Raw genomic sequence first — 25,743 nt, 5'->3', positions numbered from 1 at the left:
GGATAAAACAATAACTGATGGAACACATTTCCTGCTTCCCCCTTGATTTGTACAAAATTGCTCTTGCTCTTTGTGGGCTTGTGAGAAGCAAAAATTGTGGGGTTTTTATGCTCATTGTCCATTCTGCAATTTATTATGTCGACTACACCATAATACTGCTTTGCACTTCAACTCATGATTAGTAAAGACATCTTCCTTTCATCATATGCACTCTGTAGCTCTTTGTTCCACATCCACTTCTCATACTTCTTCAACAATTGATTTAATGATATGGACGCCATTACAAGATCTGGAAGGAATGATGTGAAACACTGAACCACCACAATGTCCAACCTTACCTCTGTTATATATTTAAGCCTGTCTGTATCGGTGAAGCTTCTACTGTTTCCAATATCATCAATATTCATATTCAGGTCCACCTTCTTAAAAAAATATGCATATACTTTGCTTTGGACTCAATGTTTAAGAAGGAACTGCAGACGGTGTTAAAATCGAAGGTAGATAAAAATGCTGGAGAAACTCTATGGAGCGAAGGAGATGCTGCCTCACCCACTGAGTTTCTCCAGCATTTTTATTTACCTTTTACTTTGGACTCAAATCATTTCAGTCATCGGAAGTTAGAAGGTTTTCTTCCTTGCTCTGTTATGAACAGTTCAACCTGATTGCATAATCAATGATTCACTCTTTGCAACACCTTATACTACATTACGGCCTGAAAAATCTTGACTTCTGTGGAAATTGTATGTATTGTACGTAAGGACATTTTAGTGCAGTTTTAAGGTCATGTTCTCCTGGTTATCTTTGCACGATGAAACAAACTATTGAAACAGACAAAGATAAATGGGAAGAGAGTGACTGGCAGAATAAAGCAAGATTAGGGTGCAAAAGTCATACGTTTATTCATTGTTGGAGAGGTAAAATTATGTATTTGGAGTGAGATGTATTGGCATAACATGGTGCAATGCATACATTGCAGCAAACCTTTTGAACTTGCTCTAAATGGATCAACTGATAAGGAAACTGGATTGTTTCGAAAAGAAATATTGCACTTGTACAAGTCAAACAGAGCATGTCACTACTATAGAACAACTATAAAAGTAGATATTCTACTTTTGATGGTCATGAGAGAGGTTCCATTTTTGGAATTATTTTGTGCCTGCTCTCCCAGGCCAACATCCCCAGCATTGAGGCTCCAATTTCACAGTGCCTGCTCTGATGGACAGGCCATGACATTGATATTTGCAATACCAGACTGCTGAAATAAGTATTTTACTCTTAGCTCTATTCAGGCAAAGAATTGCCAGGAGTAAAGGAGAAATAATTCAAGGATGTTCACAAAGCACTTTTAAAAACGTGTAGTATCACCTTGAATCTGTGGAAATCTCAGTCCCATAACCACTCAAGGGGCTGGAAAAAGCTTTCAGAATTGCATTGCAAATCATAACTCTCCACAGTGGGAGCATGCTGAAACTCAGAGCAAATGGCACATGGTCTGTAGATTCTGGGCTGGTTTCATCAGGTACCACAGAAGCCACAGAACAAGAGTGGAGGCAAATTGCCCATGACTGTGAGGTATTGCCCAAGAGTGAGGTTACTGGATCAGCTGTTCAGATGTCTGCACTCTTCAACTCCCTGGAGGAGAAAATTTCAAACAACCATGGGAAATATCATTAACTGAAAACAGTCATCATTTCAATGACTTTTGATAGCAAAAGAAAACCAAATAAAAATGGTTACCTGCTCCAAATACATTAAACTTCCCTAATAATTCTATTTAATTACACATATTTTAGAACAAAGTCTGGCACATCATTTGCACAGTGATCAGGACATTTCATGTGGGAATCCATCTGTTCATGTTATATGAGCAATACATAAATTCAAACATTCCTCTCGTGAACTAAACTGATTCTGATTCATGAATAATACAGACACACAAGGAACTGCAGATACTGGTTTACAACAAATAATCATAAAGTACTGGAGTAACAGCAGGTCTGGCAGTGTTTCTGCAGAACACGAATAGGTGACGCTTTGGGTTGAGACCCTTCTTAACGGTCCCCACCCAAAATGTCACCAAGTTCTCTAGGGATGCTGCCTGATGCCGTTAGTTACTCCAGCACTTTGTGCCCTGAATTATACACTTACATGAATATTTACTAATTGAATGAATCCGATGCGGCTACGGAAATTTTACTCTAATTAGAACACTCCATGTGTTCTAATTAAAACACATGGAGTGTTCTATGTACGTATGTATGCCTGATGTACGCAAATGAATAACCTAATCAGAACATCCGCAGCATGAATCAGTCTGATTTTGATACGTGCCCCACATATTCATCATATTAATCCTCATATGAATTAGTATGATCTTGATCGATGGTTTACGATTGATCAGAATAAACTTTGTAAATCAGTTGATATAAATTTTACACAATAATTAAAACAATCATGTAAATGACTCCAATTCTTTATAAAGATTTACATACCAATGAGAACATGGGAATCTATCTGATCATATTTCAATTATGCAATAACCAGGATAGCAATACTAATTATTATAAATTCTTGTACATAAAATGATTACACATTCTTCCAGAGAATCAGTCCTTAGTCAGATCATCATCTCTGTGAATTGATCACATGCTGGTATATAATTTACTCATTAATCAAATTATTCTGTACGGGAATCAAGATAATCTTGTGATATCAAGATTCATATCTTGACACATGAATTGCACACCCGTCAGAACAAATTCTGTGCAAATCAGTTTGATTTTCACACATAAACTGCGAATAATCATAATATTCCACCAGTGAATCAATCTGACCCAAAGACATGATTAACTCACTTGCAGGTTTCTTCCCACAGTGAGTCCATTCAACCCTGATGCATGAACTGCCCACTGATCAGAACCTTTCCTGTGTGAGTTAGACTGTTCATGATACAGGAATTTCACATTAATAAGGGAACCGTGCATATGCTCCACATACATGAATTGATATTCCCATGAATATTCTGATCACGATAGACAGCTCTTTAACTGGAATGTAACCTTGTGTAAAATTAGTCTGCTTTAATAATATTTGTTTTTGTTAGCTTAAATTACATGTTTATCAGATCATGTCCAATGATGCTTACACATGATTCAGGCACTAACCAGAACATTGGCAATGTGAGTGAGAATCGCCCATTACATAAATCACATTATCTGAACACAACTGAAAATTAGCCCATTTTTTGATACTAGAGATCCATGCTAAACGGATTAATCCTTCTGTGAAATTAGTCTAATCCTAAATAAATGAATTATATATTAATCAGCTCCTTCCATGTGAATCCATCCAGTCCTGATACATGATTTATTTATCGATCGGTACAATCTCTGTGTGAATCAAATTCATACAATATGTATGATTTACAAACTAATCAAATAATTACATCTGTGGATTTTTCTGATTTTTATATCAGGATTGTATACTATGCAGGGCATTCGGATAGTTGAATTATTGTTTATAACATGTCCCATGTGGCAAAGTCTGATTCTGATTTATGAATCACAAACTAAACAAGTCATTCCACTGATGAATGACTTTGTTATGAAATGCACATACTTATCAGAACATAACACTGTATGAATGAGCCTGTAACGATACAGGAATTACACGGTAATCAGAATACTTGCCATACAATTGAAATTGATACAGATACATAAATAACACACTTATCAGACCATGCTTTGTGTGAATAGTTCTAATCATTATATGTGGATTGCACAGTTCAATGATGTGAACTGATGCATTTTTGTTGCAGGGACCCTGCATTATTCAGATGATTCACATTATTCAGATGATTCCATCTATGAACCTGCCCGATTCTGTGGAAGCAATGATAAAATTTGAATCGCAAACAAATCACATATGTTGCAACAGTTCCCATGATAGTCATCTGATCCAGGAACGTGATATATATTTTCCATGTGAATCAGTCTGCTGTTGATATGTGATTTATACAGTAATCAGATTATTCTGTCTGAAAAACTGCGTGATTCCAATCACATCAATCTTCATTCACTGTTTAATAGGTAAATCATACATAAATCACAACGTTTTCACGTGAATCAGCCTGATCCAAACTCAGAACTACACACTAACCAGATCATTTATGTTATTAATTGGACTGATTTTGACGCATGATCTACATTCTAATCAGTGAACAACCTTGTGAATTAGTCTGTTATTGATAACTGATTTAAACACTAAGGTGGACAATTACATTTGAACACCCATTTTTGTCCTGATATGGCAATTACACACCATACACAACACTCCCCTCAAAAATGGGATTAATCCGATATATAAAGTGCACATCAATCAGAAATTCCATGGGTGACCTGCATGAATTATATACCAACAGTATCAAAACAACTTTCATGTGAATCAGTTTGTTGCCAACATAAGCTCTATGCACCAGTCTGATCACATCACGTGAACCTATCTGTTCCTGATATATGAATTACACACTATTCAGAACATTCCCAATATGAGTGAAAAATTACCGTCATCCATGAGTCATACACATCAGAGCATACATGTTTGTTTAATCTCTGCTTGGTGCAGGAGATCCACAATAATCAGGTCAATCCCTGTTTATATCAGACTAGATCTGATACACCATTTTCAACTAATCAAATTATTCCACCTATGAACCTGCCCGATTCTGTGGCAGCAATGATAAAATTTGAATCTCAGACAAATCACATACGTTGCAACAGTCCCCAAGGTGAATTGGTCTGATCCTGTTACATGAATAAAGATAATTTCTCATGGGAATCATGGGAATCAGATGGATACTAACACATGAATTTTTCAGTAACTAGAATCTAACCTTGAGTGATTCGTTATAAAATAATCAGAGCACTCCTGATGTGAATTAGACTGATCCTGAAACGGCACTTTTATAGCAACTAAAAGGTAACCTCTAGTGAATCAATCTTTCATAAATAAACTCAATGACATAAGATGACACAATATTGGAGTATTCACGCTATCAATTAATCAGATCTTGATACCATATAACCATATAACAATTACAGCACGGAAACAGGCCATCTCGGCCCTACAAGTCCGTGCCGAACAATTATTTTCCCTTAGTCCCACCTGCCTGCACTCATACCATAACCCTCCATTCCCTTCTCATCCATATGCCTATCCAATTTATTTTTAAATGATACCAACGAACCTGCCTCCACCACTTCCACTGGAAGCTCATTCCACACCGCTACCACTCTCTGAGTAAAGAAGTTCCCCTCATGTTACCCCTAAACTTCTGTCCCTTAATTCTGAAGTCATGTCCTCTTGTTTGAATCTTCCCTATTCTCAAAGGGAAAAGCTTGTCCACATCAACTCTGTCTATCCCTCTCATCATTTTAAAGACCTCTATCAAGTCCCCCCTTAACCTTCTGCGCTCCAGAGAATAAAGACCTAACTTATTCAACCTTTCTCTGTAACTTAGTTGTTGAAATCCAGGCAACATTCTAGTAAATCTCCTCTGTACTCTCTCTATTTTGTTGACATCCTTCCTATAATTGGGCGACCAAAATTGTACACCATACTCCAGATTTGGTCTCACCAATGCCTTGTACAATTTTAACATTACATCCCAGCTTCTATACTCAATGCTCTGATTTATAAAGGCTAGCATACCAAAAGCTTTCTTTACCACCCTATCTATATGAGATTCCACCTTCAAGGAACTATGCACGGTTATTCCCAGATCCCTCTGTTCAACTGCATTCTTCAATTCCCTACCATTTGCCATGTACGTCCTATTTTGATTTGTCCTGCCAAGGTGTAGCACCTCACATTTATCAGCTGCAACATGCAACAACACGATCTAGGAGTACAGGTGCATGGTTCCTTGAAGGTAGAGTTGCAGGTAGATAAGGTGGTCAAAAAGGCTTTTGGCACTTTGGCCTTCATCAGCCAGAGTATTGAGTATAGAAGTTGGGAGGTCATGTTGCAGTTGTATAAGACGTTGGTGAGACCGCATTTAGAATATTGTGTTCAGTTCTGGGCACCATGGTAGAGGAAAGATATTGTCAAGCTTGAAAGGACTCAGAAAAATTTACGAGGATGTTGCCAGGACTAGAGGATGTGAGCTATAGGGAGAGATTGCGTCGGTTGGGCATCTATTCCATGGAGCGCAGGAGGATGAGGGGAGATCTTATAGAGGTGTATAAAATCATGAGAGGAATAGATCGCGTAGATGTACAGAGTCTTTTGCTCAGAGTAGGGGAATCGAGGATCAGAGGGTATAGGTTCAAGGTGAAGGGGAAAAGATTTAATAAGAATCCGTGGAGTAACTTTTTCACACAAAGGGTGGTGGGTTTATGGAACAATCTGCCAGAGGAGGCAGTTGAGGCTAGGACTATCCCATCTTTAAGAAACAGTTAGACAGGTACATGGATAGGACAGGTTTGGAGGGATATGGACCAAGCACAGGCAATTGGGACTAGTGTAGCTAGGACATGTTGGCCGGTGTGGGCAAGTTGGGCCTGTTTCCACACTGTATTACTCTATGACTTTATGAACAATGCATTAATCAGAACACAACGTCTTGAGAATCTGTCTGTTTTCATTTATAAATTACAGACTAACTGTAACGTTTCTTATGTGATTAAATCTGATAAATTATATACAAATCAGAACTAAAGCCCGCATCAATTAAAATAGAAAATGTTAGAAATAGACAACAAGGCAAAACATCATCCCTGGACAGGGAGACCAGGTTAACATTTCAGGTCAATGACCTTTAAGTGAAGGGGATGTAACACTCTGAACCTGATACATGAAGTGAAGTAGATTTCGGAGAGAGGGTCAGAAGAAGGGTCTTGACCCGAAACGTCGCCTATTCCGTCGCTCCATAGATGCTGCCTCACCCGCTGAGTTTCTCCAGCATTTTTGTCTACCTGATACATGAAGTGCTCACTAGTCAGAACAATGCCCAGCCCGATCTGTTATATACAGACATGAATTACACACTCATCAAAATCTTCCCTGAATTATTCTGATTCTGATGTATAATTTATACACTAGTCAGAACATCCTCTATGAAAATCATTACATTATTGAACAATGACCTCCACAGTTATCAGCATATTCCCAACGTTAACCAGTATGATCCCAATACATCCATAACACATTGATTCAAATAAAATGAATGAATCAAAACAGAAAATAATAAAATTTGTCAGTAGTCCAGGCATCATCTGTCAAAAGAAAATAGAGTTAAATGTCTTCGGTCTGTCCATCAGCAGAAGGGTGTCAATCAGTTTGGCCCCGATAGATAAAACACTCATCTGCAAAAAGATGTGAATCAATTCAATTACAAATTACGCATTAATGATTTAATTGCCCATTTGAATTAGTCCAATCATGCTACGTAAATAATACATTAATCAAAACATTCTTGGAAATTAATTGGCTTGAATTTTGAATCAAGAATTTTGCGCTATTTAGAAAATAGGAAATGTGAATGTCCGATCCTGATACATCATTTACGCACAAAACAAAACAATGCTCTTCGTGAATCGATTGCTTCTTCATTCTTGAATAACATGCCATGAAAAACGAAGTTAGTGGGCTAAATTATGCTCCAGTATTTGTTCCAGCTGTTGTCTGGAACTAATTAACTGTTGTCCAGACACCCTCCACTGCTCAGTGTGTTTTTGACTTCCACATTTATGCACCGCATAAGAACGTAGAAATAAACTAGGCATACACCATTCATACCATCTTGGTACAACTGGCTTCCTGCCCCAATGCTGGGCTCAGCTAGATACATTTGGTATCTGGTCGAATCAGGACTGGCTGGCATATCTAGAGGAGCCCCGTTCACTGTAGTGGGCTCATAAACCTAAATAACAAAGGTTTATGGAGTAATATACAAGTACAGCATGGAAACAGGCCCTGCAGCCATGATCATGCCCATCTACATTCATCCTATTTGGCTCCATTAATTCCATATTTTTTATTGTCAAGAAGCCTTATAAATGTCATGATTAATAAGGGCATCATAGGTTGAGGGAAGTAGGCAGGAGAATGGGGTTAAAGGGAAAAATTGATCAGCTGTGATTGAATGGTGGAGTAGACTCGATGGGCCTAATTTTAACATGGGAAACAGAAATGTTAACTACTCTATCATGGTTTGCTTCTTTTGTTTTTAATTCACTTTATATTAATGTTTCTAATTTACAAGAGTTCTGAATGTGTTATGTACATGTTGTTTTTATTTTTTTGAAACAATCACATTTTTTTAGTTGCTTCTATCTATCTTTAAATGTTTCTGACATTTTGATCACTTGTCACAATAGATCACCCTACCTTAAGTGCAATTCGCCCTGTAGAATGACAAAAACTGGTTCTCTCTTATAACTTTCTCTCTTACTTCCTATCTTTAAAAAGAAACTGGAAGCAGAATCAATCCACAATTGATAATATTAATAATGTACGACTGATATACATGAAATGTTTATAATATGTGTTTGCTTCTAATAAAAATATTTTAAAAAAAAAGAATGACAAAAACTGAATGTGCTTGTGGAGATCGACTGGGTGGAGGCTGTTTGTGGAGCGTGGATGGTGACCAAACATGAAGCATGACCTCCTTTAAGCTCGCTGCAGCCAATGTTTCAGGCTGTTGACATGAAACGTAGAAGGTTTGAATCAGGCTGACTCCTGATACTTGAAAAATAAACAACAAAGAGGACTTTCTCTATGTGAATCAGACTGATCCTGAGACCGATGCTATGCTCGAATTAAAACATTCCGGGTGTGAATATTTACTATCCTGATAAATGCATTACACACAAATTTAACCTGACACAAAAATGCCACACTAATCAGAATTTACCTGTTAGAATCAGTCTGATCCTGATACATGAATTACACACTAATCAGAAAAAAACCCGTGTGAATCAAAACAGATAATGGAAATACTCAACAGGCCAGGACGCATCTGTGGAGAGAGAAACAGAGTTAACGTCTCAGTTCTTTCCTCCGGTATATGAATCAGTCTGATTCTCACACATGAAACATTAACTAATCAGAACATTCCCCTGGGAACTATTTTCATCCTTACAGGCGAATTACAAACTTGGAGACCATTTCCTGCAGGAATCAGCCTGAAACCGATACATGAAACACCATCTGAATCAAAACAGAAATGGTGGAAATAGTCAGCATGAAAGACAGCATCTGTTGAAAGACAAAGTTATCCTTTCGGGTCCATGAACTTTAGCAGGCGTGTGTGCAACAGATTGAACTTGAACCATGAACTACACACTAATTGAAACATGCCCTGAGTGAAACAATGTAAACCTCAATCATAAAATACACATTTGTGGCAACATAACCAAATAAATTGGTCTAATGCTGGTACATGATTCACACACTAAACATGTCATTTTCTGTGGAATCCATCAGACTGTGATAAATGAACCTCACAAATCAGAACAAAGGCCTGTGAATTAATCTGACCCTGCCACAGGAATTGCACACTAATCTGGTCATTTTACATGTGAACTATTACAATCTGGATGAAAGAATTACAAAGCCATCAGAAGATCTTTCAAAGGTACACAAAATTGCTGGAGAAACTCAGCGGGTGCAGCAGCATCTATGGAGCGAAGGAAATAGGCGACGTTTCGGGCCGAAACCCTTCTTCAGACTGATGGGGGGTGGGGGGGAGAAGGAAGGAAAAGGGGAGGAGGAGGAGCCCGAGGGCGGGCGGATGGGAGGGTGGGAGGAGACAGCTAGAGGGTTGAGGAAGGGGTCAGTCATTCTAATCCTTCAACATGTGTGACGTATTAAACAGTCGTGTGACGTACTCAACAGTGATGTCAACACCACGTGATTGCTCTGATCCTGATAAACAAACTGCATTATTCAGAAAAAGGCACAAAGTGCTGGAGTAATTCAACGTGTCAGGCAGCACTCCTGGAGAGCATGGATCGGTGACGTTTTGGGTTGATACCCTTCTTCAGAATGAATGCAGAGGGTGCTTCCAGAAACGTCACCTGTTCATGCTCTTCAGAGATCTTGCCTGACCTGCATACTCCAATACTCCAGCACTTTGTGTGTTTTTTGTAAACTGACATTTGCAGTTCCTACATTAGTCAGAACATCCACTTGTGAAATGGTTTCAGTTTGAAGCATGAATTACACACTACACAGAAGAATTTCCTGTGTGTATCAACCTGATACTGAGATTTCAATTATACTATACACTAACCAGAGCATTTTATGTAATCAATTACATGGCAATTTAAACAAATCCTATGTGAATCAAAACAGAAAATGCTGAAAGTACTCAGCACTTCAGACTTTGTTTGTAAAGGGAGGGGGAGGGGGGGGGGGAGGGGTGGGGTGGGAGAGCTAGTACACATCAGCCTGTGATCTGATCTTTACACTGACTGGTACATTCTCCATTCGAATGTGTCACAACCTGACGCATGAATTGCTATCCAGACCTTGCAGGTGTGAATCAGTCTGATCCCGAAACATGAATAATACCAAGCAGAATGAAATGTGATATTCTTCTGCTGGAATCAGTGAAAGGGACTGATCTACCAATATGAAAAGTTAACTAGTCAGAACATTTCCCATGTAAATCATGCTTCTGATATATAAACTCAACTGTAGCCAGAACTATTCACCATTCAATCCATTAGATCGCTTACGTGAGCTATAGGCTGTTTAGACTAGTTCTGTGTGAATCAGTCTAATTTTGATACTTGATTGATACACCAATTAAGCAAAGCAAACAGAAGGTAAACAAAAATGCTGGAGAAACTCAGTGGGTGAGGCAGCATCTATGGAGCGAAGGAAATAGTCGACGTTTCGGGGCGAAACCCTTCTTCAGATTTTCCCGCATCTGCAGTTCCTTCTTAAGCAAAGCAAACATACCACATTTAGTATTATGTTCTTGATATACTAATCAGTTATCTGTGTGAAGATTTCTGATCCAGATGAATGAACCTCATCTTAATCAGTCTACTCCTGATGCACAATCTACATAATGATTTTAATCTGCATCAAATAACTGAGTGAAATCCAGGTTAGCCGGGAAGTGGTGTTAGGTAAATTGAATGGTTTAAAGGCCGATAAATCCCCAGGGCCAGATAAATTGCATCCCAGAGTAATTAAGGAAGTAGCCGCAGAAATAGTGGATGCATTAGTGATAATTTTTCAAAACTCTTTAGATTCTGGAGTAGTTCCTGAGGACTGGAGGGTAGCTAATGTAACCCCACTTTTTAAAAAGGGAGGGAGAGAGAAAACGGGGAATTACAGACCAGTTAGTCTAACATCGGTGGTGGGGAAAATTCTGGAGTCAGTTATTAAAGATGGGATAGCAGCACATTTGGAAAGTGGTGAATTTATTGGACAAAGTCAGCATGGATTTATGAAAGGTAAATCATGTCTGACGAATCTTATAGAATATTTTGAGGATGTAACTAGTAGCGTGGATAAGGGAGAACCAGTGGATGTGTTATATCTAGACTTCCAGAAGGCTTTCAACAAGGTCCCACGTAAGAGATTAGTATGCAAACTTAAACCACACGGTATTGGGGGTTCAGTATTGATGTGGATAGAGAGCTGGCTGGCAGACAGGAAGCATAGAGTAGGGGGGTACCGCAAGGCTCACTGCTGGGACCCCAGCTATTTACAATATATATTAATGATCTGGATGAGGGAATTGAATGCAACATCTCCAAGTTTGCGGATGACATGAAGCTGGGGGGCAGTGTTAGCTGTGAGGAGCATGCTAGGAGGCTGCAAGGTGACTTGGATAGGTTGGGTGAGTGGGCAAATGCATGGCAGATGCAGTATAATGTGGATAAATGTGAGGTTATCCACTTTGGTGGCAAAAACAGGAAAGTAGAATATTATCTGAATGGTGGCCGATTAGGAAAAGGGGAGATGCAACGAGACCTGGGTGTCATGGTACACCAGTCATTGAAAGTAGGCATGCAGGTGCAGCAGGCAGTGAAGAAAGCAAATGGTATGTTAGCATTCATAGCAAAAGGATTTGAGTATAAGAGCAGGGAGGTTCTACTGCAGTTGTACAGGGCAACTTGGCGACAAGGTCACACTTGCATCATCCAGATCATTAACATATAACGTGGAAAGTAGCAGACCCAACACCAACCCCTGCAGAACCGTGATCACATTGAATGGCGGTGCTGGCTCAAAGGGCCGAATGGCCTACTCCTGCACCTATTGTCGATTGTCTATAACACCAGTAGTCACTGGCAGCAAACCAGAAAAGACCCCCTTTACTCTCATTCTTTGCCTGTGATGACACAATGATGCAGTGGTAGCGTTGCTGCCTTGCAGCGGCAAAGATCTGGGTCAATCCTGACTATGTGATGTCTGTACAGAATTGTACGTTCTCCATGTGACCATGTTGGTTTTCTCCAGGTTCATAGCAAAAGGATTTGAGTATAAGAGAGTGGAGGTTCTACTGCAGTTGTACAGGGTCTTGGTGAGACCACACCTGGAGTATTGCGTACAGTTTTGGTCTCCTAATCTGAGGAAAGACATTCTTGCCATAGCGGGAGTACAGAGAAGGTTCACCAGACTGATTCCTGGGATGGCAGGACTTTCATATGAAGAAAGACTGGATAGACTCGGCTTGTACTCGCTAGAATTTAGAAGATTGAGGGGGGATCTTATAGAAACTTACAAACTTCTTAAGGGGTTGGACAGGCTAGATGCAGGAAGATTGTTCCCGATGTTGGGGAAGTCCAGAACTAGGGGTCACAGTTTAAGGATAAGAGGGAAGTCTTTTAGGACCGAGATGAGAAAATCATTTTTTACACAGAGAGTGGTGAATCTGTGGAATTCTCTGTCACAGAAGATAGTTGAGGCCAGTTCATTGGCTATATTTAAGAGGGAGTTAGATGTGGCCCTTGTGGCTAAAGGGATCAGGGGGTATGGAGAGAAGGCAGGGATGGGATACTGAGTTGGATGATCAGCCATGATCATATTGAATGGCGGTGCAGGCTCGAAGGGCCGAATGGCCTACTCCTGCATCTATTTTCTATTTTTTTATGTTTCTAAATGAATCTTTGATTCTGCCACATAAATCATGTGCTCAGGTGATCTCCTGTGTGAATCTGCCAGATTATGATGTAAATGATACAATAGGTAGAACAATTCACCTGTGAATGAGTCTGAACCTGATATGTGAAGTGTACATCATTCATGTAAATCAGTCTAATCCTGAAAAATGAGTTACGCACAAATCATAAACTACACACAAATCAGATTAAAAAAAATAAAAAATCAGATCATTCACACGTGAAAAATTATTCCTGCATCATGATTACACACGTGAATTAGTCTGAAGCACATACGTGAATGACACAATATTCACTCTGAAATCCTGTGTAACTCCCAATTCTGATAATGAAATTGCACAATCATTAGAACATGCTGACGTCTGATTCTGATGACGCGATTATCTGGACAAAAGTCCGTTTGAATTTACCTGAACCTGATACGGCAATTACACACAACTCAAAGTGTAATCCCCTGTGAATCAGTCTGAGCCTCATATATCAATTACAAGACAATCAGAATATTTCCTGTGTTATTCAGTGAGTTTCGATAAATGAAACACAAATTTAATGAACAAACTGTGTGAATGAAAATTAGAGCTACAGTAGTCAATCGATGAAGCAACATTGGTCCAGTGGGAAGCTGGGTTACGTTTAATCTGATGCACTAACCACACACTCACATCCACAGTAATCCCAGGGATGCATTCACTGAACTAAACATTTGTGCAAAAGGGGGAATGCTTCCACCCACAAAGAGGTTCTCTTCCAAATAGCTAGTTAAAAGTAAGTATGTTTCAACACATTATTTGGAGACCTGGAGAATAGGAGCAGGAGCTCCTTCACGTCAGAATCAGTCAATGTCATACCAGCTCTGACCATTTCTTGAATGGAGACCTTACTGTTTTGTCAACAGGGACTTCATGGCAGCATTTCTGTGAGAGCAGAGGAGGATAAGACAACTTGGAAGTCTTAATCTGCCTTGGAAACTAGTTTAAAAGATTTAGACAGAGGCACGGTGAATGGTGAATGGGAACAGTCCAGCTGACCTGCACCACCAGGGAAGGGCAGATAAACACGCTTCAGGAATGGCCTATGCACAACACATGATCTTATCAACAACAACACCTGGAGAAGGGTCCCGACCTGAAACGTTGCCTATCAATGTTCTCCAGAGATGCTGCCCGATCTACTGAGCCACTTCAGCAATTGAGTCTTATTTTGCAAACTAACATCTGCAGTTCCTTGAGTGTATCTGAGTATTAAAACAAGCTCAGCGCTGAAGACACACACATTTGGTGGATTCACTCAAAAGATGGAGAGGAATTTGTTGTTTTGAAGCAATTTATTTTCATTCTGATTTTTGTGCTGTGGTTAAACTGGATTTGAATCTATTAACTAAAAGAGACCTGCATTTACCTTATACAATAAAAATGAAATTATTGGATCCAAAATAGTCAACAGAAGTCCACACAGCTAACACTACGGACAACTAACTATGTGAGTTATGGAAACTTTCCAATTAATCTTAATAAACTTATTTATTTTTCAGTAATTTATGAACCTATTTATATTTCCAAATATATAACAATGGGAAAACAATATGGTAATTAAAAGGGCTAAAATAATTAGTTTTCTAAATCATAGGTAACAATGTGTCATCTGGGGTCAGGATTGAACCTGGATCGTTGTAGCTGTGAGGCAGGGTTTCCGCTACTCCATCACAGAGCTGCCCAATTATCATTGTATATCTCCAACATCCTTATCTTTGGGCATTTGCAGACTGTATGCAGGCTTTTATAACCTGCTAGTTCCCATGTAGAAATATAACGAGTGAGGTGATTTGACTAAGCCCAGGCATCATTACCACATCTTTGTTATTACCATCTAATGTTTATACACCCTATTTCAGCATTTAGGTCAAGAAAATTTCCATGATTTAAAAAAATAACAACTCATGGAATTAGAATCAGGCCCAAAATCTATCGTCATTTGAAGCAAAAGACCCATCTTTCCAGTGGACGCAATGTGCTTGATTTTGAATGTTAAAGTTAGAAAAGAGTAAGAAATATGCTGCGTTGCAAACTGGATAGCTAAGGTATAGGTTTTGACCTCAAGCCAACTGGTCATCATTCTTCTCTGTAATAAAGGAAATTGGGGAATCCTCTGGGAATGTATTATTTTCAGAAATCTCAGATTACAATGAAACATATGTGTTTGAAGGGTATTAAGACACCTGTTCTATTAGGCCACAGAGTCCACTTTCAACGTTGTATCTAGTTACAAAACAGGGGTAAGGCACCCTTTGTGTTCGTCTGTGGGATAGAAATTGTGTGCTTGTGAGAACATCAAGGCCTCTATGTATAAGGAAGGAGATTAAACCATCAAGTCCTAAATTATTGCTAATTAGCAATTTGTGAAAAATTGGTTGAATTATAGACAGAAATTTACAAGCCCCGAGACATTTGAGGACATTTATGGTTCATGGTAAGGTGGTACCTACAAATGATTAAATGTATTGCCTCACTGTCTGTTTCACAATGTGATTTGGTCATTATGATCACCTTACCGATCTTACCATCTGATTTTACTTACACATGGTATAAGAAAACATTTTATGGCCCAGTATGGTAGATTTTCAATTTCCTGCTCGGATAGTTTTGTCCTCATCTCAAACAACTGAAACGGTTTTTGATCAATAGACTTGTCAGTTGAAATGTCTTTTTTTTAATGCATTTGCAGATTTAGCATGTTCTGCCCCCATGTAATCAGGTGCTTTCAAAATGGACACCTATATAGCTACACTCGGCCATTGAACTTTCTGACAAGGTGTTTTACAGTTTTTATGAAGCAGGGTGAGCAGCTCGAGCTGAGGCAGCTGCTTCCTGCCACACATGTGCATTATGTTACTCCTCTCAAGTCATCTACCTTAAACTCGAAAGAGATAGGGTCAAGGCTTTAAACCCAACAGTATAATTAAATTTGACCTTACATTCACCAAGTTCAGACTGTAAGCTAGTTACTATGAATGGTTACTACTTTCACCTCACTCGCCATTGTAACAGTGTAGTAGATAAATGAAGGGCGGGCACTATCAAAATTAAGGGCAGATGAGGTAATGTTTGGTGGGTGCAAAATTTGGTATATTTAATGGAGAATAGGGAATAAGATAGATTACATTGCCCTTAATTATCTTTATATATTACTACATAGTCACCATTGTATCCTTCCTTCATATTTTTGGATGGAAAAATAATGCAATAAAACCTATCCAAGCAGATGGTCGGATCAAGACTGACAATGATTCATTAGACTTGCATGAAGCACTCACCATGATGGTGCTACTAATTGACATCCGTATTTTGTGCTTCATATCATTAGAGAACAATTTGTGGTTTTGCAGAAATAACTTTTTTTTTCCGTTCTGATCCCCTATGTGTGTGTGTGTGTTTTTTTACCTCATCTGGCAATGGCCATGTTTGCACAGTGACAGATACTGATGGGACCCTAACTTCTGCGAAGTATAGCTGTCACTAGCATTTCAAATTACAACCATAAGTTCAAGTAATGCGTATTGCAGGTCATGGGCTATGCTATATAAAATCTACACCTCTCTGTCACTTCAATAATCTAAAAGAAACATATGCTTTGGCTGAAACATATGGCCCAGCTTTTAATTTTTCCGTTTCCTGCTGGGTGCTCATAAGGCCAAATTGAACTTGGCTTGCGACCTCTCAAGACCACTTGCAAAACTAATTATTTAGTTCGGAACCTAGGAGGAGAGAAAGAGATCCCACTGAGCTCATGAGAAAGGACATAGCTGATCTTACTGAGGCCTCACACACTGGGAGTGATTCTTACTTTTACTGGGATTCTGAGGAGGGACACTCTGGGGGAGTCAGAGGTTATGGGGAAAAGGCAGGGGAATGGGATTAGGAGGGAGAGATAGATCAGCCATGATTGAATGGCAGAGTAGACTTGCTGGGCTGAATGGCCTAATTCTACTCCTATCATGATCTTATGATCTGACCCCCATCCAGCCTCTGAGATGTGGGTAGCTCACTGGGTGACCCAGCTATATATCGGTAGAATAGAATTGAGGGCATAAATAAGTACCATGCGCTTATAGGTGCTAAGAATGGGAGTGCCCGCTGCCCTCCATGCCCTCGTCTTAATCATCCCTCTCTGTCTGCCACGATTCAGCCATCGCTCCACCCATACCCCATCGTGCCCTTTATCCGGACATTCCCAACCCTCTGCCCTTCATTTGTCACCCACTTGTCATCCACTGATTATTACAATCAGCCTATCCCTGACCTTGTGAAGTGCTCTGAGACCCTGGCTTGGATCTTAGCTGCTGGTGGATTTCCGGTAGGAACAATCCTGGCGGGTTAATTTCCCGACTGCTGAATTAACTCTCAAAGGTCAATTTCCCAGCTGCAACAGCTTTGGCCAATGACCCTTTTTGACTGCTCAAGATATAGTGACATCATGAACAGGTAAGGTGCTTGTGCCCAAGAATTTGGATTTTACAAAATATGCGCTGAGCAAAACACTAATGTCCAATTGTTTACCCGACAAAAATGTGTAAAATTTTGCAAATGTACACTGCTGCACATGTATTTCAGAGGAGCCTCAACATTTAAAGGCTCACTCCCATGGCAGGCAGGCAATAATATCTGCCACGAAGAAGGCAGAGGATGCAATAACATAGAAACATTAAAAAGAAGGGGAGGGGAATGTCATTCAGCCCTTTACGCTTGCGCTACCATTCAATATGATCATGGTTGTTTGTCTATTTTCTGTACACTGATAATGGTTTCTCCCTGTGTCCTTTGATCTCTTTAACCATTTGAACAGCATTTAACTCCTTCAAGAATATATATATATTGATTTGGCTGCAATTGGCTTCTGTGGTTGGGAATTCTGGACATTCACGGCACCGCGTGCAAAAATTGCTCAGTCCTAAATAGTCTAATCCATACCTGAAGCTGTGACCCTTCGTTTTGATTTCCCAACCAATGGGAACATCCGTCATTCATCCAGTATGTCTAATCTGATCAGGATTTTAATATGTTTTAATGTGACCCTCTTGCATTCTTCTAAACTCTTGTGAATATAAGATCAATCATTGCAATCTCTCAACAGAAGTCAGATCGACTATCCCAGGAATCAGTCTGGTAAATCTTCCCATAGCAAGAATTTTCTTCCTCACATGAGGAGATAAAAAACGCATGCAATTTTCAAGGTATGATCTCACCAAGATCCAAAGTAATTGTTGTGATAGATCCCTGCTTGCAGTAAGAGATCCCTGATCTGAAGAAGGGAACTAACCACCTGTCCATTCCCTCCCAAATGCTCCCTGACCCACTGAGTTTCTCAAGCACCTTGTGCTTTATGCCAGCGATCCCTGCCATTGTACTCAATTCCCCCATGCTCTGAAGTACAAGGAAACAGGAAGGCAGGTTATAACAAATTAGGAAACCATCTTCTTTCCTCATTTGTTGCTTTCAAATAATAACTTGTCTTCTTGTTTTTGCCACCAAGCATTTATCAACATGATACACTGCACCTACATTAAGCAGTGCATTTACCTACTTATTCAACCTGTTCAAATCCACTGGAACTGTTCTGCATCATCCTCACAGCCCATGTTGCCACCCAGCTTTGTGTAATCAGAGCATGAGCAGATATTGTAGTGTATTTAATTCCCTCATCTAACTTTTTATAGGTTTGTAGGTTGATTGGCTTTTGTAAATTGCCCCTTGGGTGTAGGGAGTGGTCAAGAAAGTGGGATGGCATGGAACTAGTGTGAATGGGTGATTGATGGTCTACGTTGGCTCAGAGGGCTGAAGGGCCAGTTACCACACTGTAGCTCTCTAAACTCTAAACCCATTAATATATATTGTGAATTGCTGGGGTCCAAGCACAAAACCTGTTGGTAACCACCAGTCAATGCTTTCCACTTGGAGAAGGACCAGTGATCCTATTCTTTGTTTCCTGTGGCACAGATTTTCTTTCTTCTGTAGGGTCAGAGACTCAGCCCAACTTATGCACCCCTTCTTTGTGAGCAGAGTCCTGCTGAGATAATTCAGAGAGATGACTCTAGAGAGTGGCGTGAATACCACTGGGACCTGTGATTTGGGTACTAAAAAGGACCGCAGATGCTGGTTTATAGCAAAGATAGACAAAAATGTTAGAGTAAGTCCAGAGAAAATGGATGTATGGATTGCATTTTGGGTTGGGACCTTTCTTCAGACTGATTATAGGTGTGGGAGAGGGTGGGGAGGGGGGGGGGGGGGAGAGAACTGGAAGCAAGAAAAGACCAAGACAAATCAGGACTGGCAACAGATGACCTCAGGCAGGGTGGTTCCCTGAGAGGTCAATTGTTGGCTAGGGACAGTGTGCTCCCAGGAGCGATACATCATTGCAAACTGTGGAACTGGTTAACCAGCTTTTAATGGAGGGGGAGGGGGAGGGGGGGGGGGGGGGGGGGGAGGGGGCAAGGCGGGAGGGCGGTGGCTAGTGTTTGTATACGTTATCTAAAATTTGAGTTGTAAGCTACCCAAGTGAAATAAGAGGCGCTGTTCCTCAAATTTGCATGTCGCCTCACTCTGGCAATGGGGGAGTCCAGGGCAGAAGGGTTAGTGTGGGAATGGGAAGGGGTGTGAAAATTGTTAGCAACTGGAAGATCCAGTAGGCCTTGGTGCACTGAGCGTAAGTATTTGAACTCCTATCTGCCTCATTGGTGACACTCAGACTATCTTTGTTCGGACTTTACTTGCTTACGTTACTTTAAACTTTATTCCCTTATCATGTATCCATACATTGTAAATGGTTTGATTGTAATCATGTATTGTCTTTCCGCTGACTGGTTGGCACACAATAAAAGCTTTTCATTGTGCCTCGGTGAATGGCACGTGACAATAAACTAAACTGAGCTGAAACAAATGAATTTGGAATGTGTTTGAGCAGACTGCGGTCATTTCTGAAGCTGCAGTCAAATTTCTGATGTCAAAAGTCTGTCTCTTTAAATAGAGAAATAAGCAAAAATTGCAATGCGCCACTACATATTCTGTGAAGTAAATACAGGAACTGTGGTCCAAATATTATAACAGTAGGGTATTCCTTGCCTTTGTATTAAGGCTCTTGTAAGGCATTCATTGCTATAATTGGATGGGAAAAAGCTTTCTTGTTGTATAATGTGACTACCAGGGGGGCAGGTGGCAAACTCGATAGACATTAGGGTCTTTTCATCTACCAGGTGCCATGTTATTCACACTCTGCATAGGTAAACCATGTCTCAGATGCAAACATTTTTCCAAATATAAATCATATGATTAAACTACACAGCGAATGCAATCCATACATGCACATGCTGCAGGCTTCAACTCTGAGTCTATTGATGTCTTATGGTTTTATGAAATGCATACATACTAATATTGTCCCACAATAATTAGCAACACTGACAATGTGGTACTAAATGCAAATGTTACTTTACGCCTTTAGTCATATTCATACAAAACTGAGGTAATCAATATGTCTGAAACTTACAGTATAATCAGGGGTTCAACAGTTTATTTGCTATTCAGAATAATTGGCTAAGTTTCTTTAACTATTATATGCATGCTTATGGATCACTGGTTTTGTGGATCATATTTCTATTTTGCTTGAGAATTGTTACAGTTAGGGAGTGCAAAGAAAACAGAATGATAAGCACCTGGGGTTAATCTATGAAAAATGTCAATGTACATGAGGGTTTTTAGTATTAAGCAATGCAAAAAGCACTTAATTTGGGGCATATTTTCACCGGGTAGCACGTCGATGGCAGCCTCGCCTACAGTCTGTCTGTCCTTTTCGTCTTTTTTTTGTTATTTTTAGTGTGTTTAACAAAGTATGTGTTAATATTCTCTGGTTTATTTTATGTGGGGGGGGGGGGGGGGGGGGTCGGGGGAAACTTTTTTCAATCTCTTATCTTGCCGGAGATGCGATTATTTTCCAGATCGTATCTTTGGTCGTTCTGCGGCCTAACATCGTGGAGCTGGCGGCCTTTGCTCGGGACTGATTTTGAGCCCCATCGCGGGGCGTGGACTTACCATCAGAGCCAATTCCTTGCGTGGGATCGACGCTCCAATCGCAGCCTGCGGAATTTAACATCAAGGAGCTCACAGTCTCAGGTTGAGACCGATGTCGGGAAGCTCCAAAAGCCACACGACATTCGACTAGCCCCAACCCAGGGTCAGATTGCCCGGTGCGGTGGAGCTGAAATTCCCCCCCCCCCCAAAGCAGGAACTTGATCGTCCCGACGAGGCGGCCCGCCGCCGGCTAAGGGAATAAGATCGCCCCGTCAACGGAAGGTTAGAGCCCCCCGACTGCTGGAGGACAAAGAAGGGAGAGATTGAACTTTCTTACACTTTCCATCACAGTGAGGAATGTGGAGGTCACTGTGGTGGATGTTTATGTTAAAATGTATTTTGTGTGTTCTGTTGAATTTTACTGCTATGACTATATGGCAAATCAAATTCCTCGTATGTTGCAAAACATACTTGACGAATGAAGTATGATTGTGATTATGATTATGATATTTACAAAATTAGCAAAGGAATATTCTGATTCAATACATATAAATCATTGGTCTTTTAATAGAACATTTACTGGTAATACTCATCACAAGGTAAGGATGATTAAAAAACAAACCTAATTATATATTATATGGTTATGTGCAGTAGCTGTTTAGTAACTTATTCAGAAATGTTTTAGAGATAGAAAAATAATATTTTCCAGGCTTTCTTCCTTTCAAAAGATATCAAGTTACCCGCTATCATTGGTGATGTAAGTTAATAGCTACCCCCTCCCAACCCTCAGGTTGAACAACACAAGTACAGAAGAGAAGTAAGGTGAAATGAGATGACTGAAGATGTTGGGAGATTTTTAAATCCTTTGCGATCAAAGGTAAGCAGTCTTCAGGAAACAAAGAGACCACATGAAAAGTCCACACTGCCTTGTGATTCCTTGTGAATGCAAGCACAAAACTCTTCTCCCGACCTCTTACATAATTTCTGAAGCTACAGCCTGTAAAAGCAGACACACTTCACAGCATTTGTACTGGGTGCTTAATTCCAAAACTTTGATGTGGTTTTTAAACTGTCAACAATTTTCCCCCTTTCTCCCTTCTTGGTCAACCGCACTAGGAACTGAAAAATACATAATGCAATTGTATTGTGACATGGGTCCAAATACCTTTGAGATGAAACACAAAGATTTCCTATTTACCTCTGCAGTCCCGTTTAGCAGTGAGCAGTGACCAAAGTGCCTCATTTCTATCAATGGTTCAGCAACTTCATTGTTCCTCTTTTCATATGATTCTTCCACTCAACAAAAATGACTCGGATTTTGTTACTACTTTGAAGAACAGATGAAGGTGAACCTTAAAAGAACCTCTACAGCCACCTGTTTGTGGTTAGATGGGGAAAAGGACAATTCCTAAAGGCAAGATACAGTTCGATCAAAAATAAATTAATTTACAAATATATATGAATCAAAAAATGATACGAAAATGTTTGTTAATTGCAATGTTAACTGTTTGAAGAGGTAGAATTTAGCATTTTTGGAGAAATAGTTTGACATTATTTTGTTGTCTCTGTGAGATCTCACATCTAACACGTCACAACAATCTGCATTTGCATAGCACTTTTAATGTGGTACAGCAAGGTACTCAACGGAAATATTACCAGTCCAAATCTGTCACTATTTAAAAGTAGAATAAATTAACATTACTTAAACAGGTAGGCTTTAATAAACCATCCTAAAAGGAAAACAGGAGACAGTGATGCTTAGAGGAAGAATTCCAGTGTGCAGAGCAAAGGCACCACAGGCAGGACTGCCAATGGTGCAGAGATTGCAATCAGCGACTCTCAAGAGGCCAGATTTGAAGGAATGCAAGTTGCCCAGAAATTCACATGCACCCTTGAGTGGGAATGGGGTTGATGTGGTAAAATGACAACCATGTTGGTTATAATTTCACCGCATCAAATATCATTTGTGGCTGAGGCCTGAAGCACTTATCAGAATTGGGAGGTAGCCTGGCATTGCTTTTAGAATTGTACAGCACAGGAACAGGCCCTTCAGCTCACAATGAGGAGGAGTGGTGGAGGAATCTAGAAGGTTCAGGATGTGAGGCAGGAATAACATAGAACTAATATGGTTGGGTGATCAATGATCAGTGTGGAATTGATGGGCTGAAGGACCTGTCTCCATGCTATATCTCTAAATTTGAAAGTCTATAAATACAAAATCTGAAAAAAATTTGGAATTCCTTGCATTTTGACAGAAGCTGTCCCACTAAGTGTAACAAGTGAATTCTGATTGCTCTATTCTTCTGATTTGACATTATCAGCACAGTTAATATCAGCATCTTGGTATTTACCTTTCCTTGACCAGTTACAAAATAAACATCTGAGTGCAGAAAGCAGGAAGGCAATAATGCAGCAGAAAGCAGAGGAATTTCAAACCTTCAGAAAAATGAATATTATTTTAACCAATTGGTTACTAGCGCTAATGGAAACTAATCTTTTTCAAAATAGACAGAGTGATGATAAGCTATAGTGACTAACACTGAAAAAGAAAGAGAGAATAGAGACAAATATTTTTTTTAATGCTTCATGATGGTGAATAAAATGCAAATTTCATAATTTTACATGTTGGCCTCATAGGATACAAGGACCTGATTAGGGCAAAATTCCACATTTCACAGCCCCAGTTTTTTATCAATAGAAATACAAATACAGTGTGGGAACATGGAGGTAGAATAACTGCCAAGACGTAGATTGATAGAGCTGCCTAAAAGGTCAAGTGGGCACACCAGCTCCTAATTCTTATGTACATAATACAGCAGTGCAGGACATTGGTGAGATTGCAGTGCAGTTTTGCTTGTCGTGCTATTAGAAGGATGGCAAATAGATTCACAAGGATGTTGCTGAGGCTGGATGGCTTGAGTTATAAGGTGAAACCAGATAGGTTGGGATTATTTTCCCTGGAGCAAAGGAGGCTGAGGGGTGACTTTAAAAAGGGTTATAAAACCATGAAGAGCATACATAAGGTGGGTGGTCACAGTCTACTACCCAAGATTGGGAAATCTAAGACTAGAGGACATAGGTTTAAGGTAAGAGGGTAAAGATTTCAAGGAGAGCTGAGTGGCAGGTTTTTCATAACTGTCAGGGGAAGTGGTAGAGTTGGTTCTACTTACAATGCTTAATATAATTTGGATAAGTACTGTGCATGGATAAGAAAGGCTTGTTGGATTTGGGCAAATTGGACGTTCAGATATGCACCTTCATCAGCATGGATCAGTTGGACCGAAGGGCCTGTTTCCGTGTGTAAAGGGCCTGTCCCACAAGCATGCGACTGCATGCGGCAAGCGCAACCTAACGTGGTCGCTTGAGCCGTACGGCCTCGCGGGGCCGGTCCCACTTCGATTGCCGGAGTCATATGGAGTTGTGCGGAGCTGGTCCCGCCATCGCGCGGGGCTCCGAAAAACTGACACTGTTCAAAAATTCCGTGCGGCAACAGCTTGCCGGCCCGCAGCTGCATTGAGATCATACGCACCGCCTCGACAGGCGTACGCACCGTCTCGATGCCGTACGCAGCGTCTTGACGGCATACGCCTAGTGCGTGCTTCCCGCGGACTTCGCTCGAACTTCACGTCAACTCATACGGGATCACTCGACCTCTGCGCGGCCCCCGCTTCCGGTTTGGTCGCGCTTGCCGCATGCAGTCGCATGCTCGTGGGACAGGCCCTGTACGGGGATCACTCGACCTCCGCTCGGCCCCCGCTTCCGGTTTGGTCGCGCTTGCCGCATGCAGTCGCATGCTCGTGGGACAGGCCCTTAGTTTATGACTATGACTCAAACAACAGTTTTTTCTTGTGAGGAGCACCAGTCAAACAATCTGAATCACTTCTGAGGACAGTCGCCTGCACTCGCAAAAGAAGTCGCCTAAGTGGGACAGGCCCTTTAAGTTGGTAGTCTGAAGAATGGTCCCCACCCGAAACATTGTCTATCCTCCATGTTCTCCGGAGATGATGCCTGTCCTGCTGAGTTATTCCAGCACTTTGCATTCATTTTGCCATATAACTTGCAGGTCTTTAGGATGTGGAAGGAGGATAAAGTTAAAAAAAATCCAAAAAGATTCTCAAAGTATAGATGGCTGATAGTAAGATAAAGGAGACTCCAAAGAAATTTTACATGTATATCAAAAGTCAAGAATGGTTAATTGTCATTAGCACTGGAATGAAACAATGAACTTCTTACTTGTTGCAGCCGTTACAGGTGCATTAATGCAATACCACAACAAATAAATGTACAATATACAATAATACAACAAATCATCAGGTACAATAAATATTCAGATGATAATACTGCAAGATGAAGTACATCATACAATCATTATAAAAATTCTGTAGCAGTTCGCCGCTGAGGTAGGGTTATGGTTTGATTTGTATAATGTGGCTCAAGGGCCTGATAGTTCATGTCATTAGTGATAGGAGTAGAATTAGGCCATTTGGCCCATCAAGTCTACTCATAGTCATAGTCATAGAATGATACAATGTGGAAATAGG

The 25,743-nt window shown here is 40.3% G+C and overlaps 1 protein-coding gene across 2 annotated transcripts in view; it reads right to left on the bottom strand.

Moving 5' to 3' along the window:
- Positions 1-25,743, bottom strand: part of fgf10 (fibroblast growth factor 10) — a 146,772-nt gene that overhangs the window by 21,984 nt on the left and 99,045 nt on the right. The gene's annotated exons all lie outside the window — the stretch shown is intronic.

This window comes from Amblyraja radiata, chromosome 1, assembly GCF_010909765.2.
Source record: "Amblyraja radiata isolate CabotCenter1 chromosome 1, sAmbRad1.1.pri, whole genome shotgun sequence".
Classification (NCBI taxonomy): domain Eukaryota; kingdom Metazoa; phylum Chordata; class Chondrichthyes; order Rajiformes; family Rajidae; genus Amblyraja; species Amblyraja radiata.
This window is presented reverse-complemented; position numbering and strand designations above follow the sequence as displayed.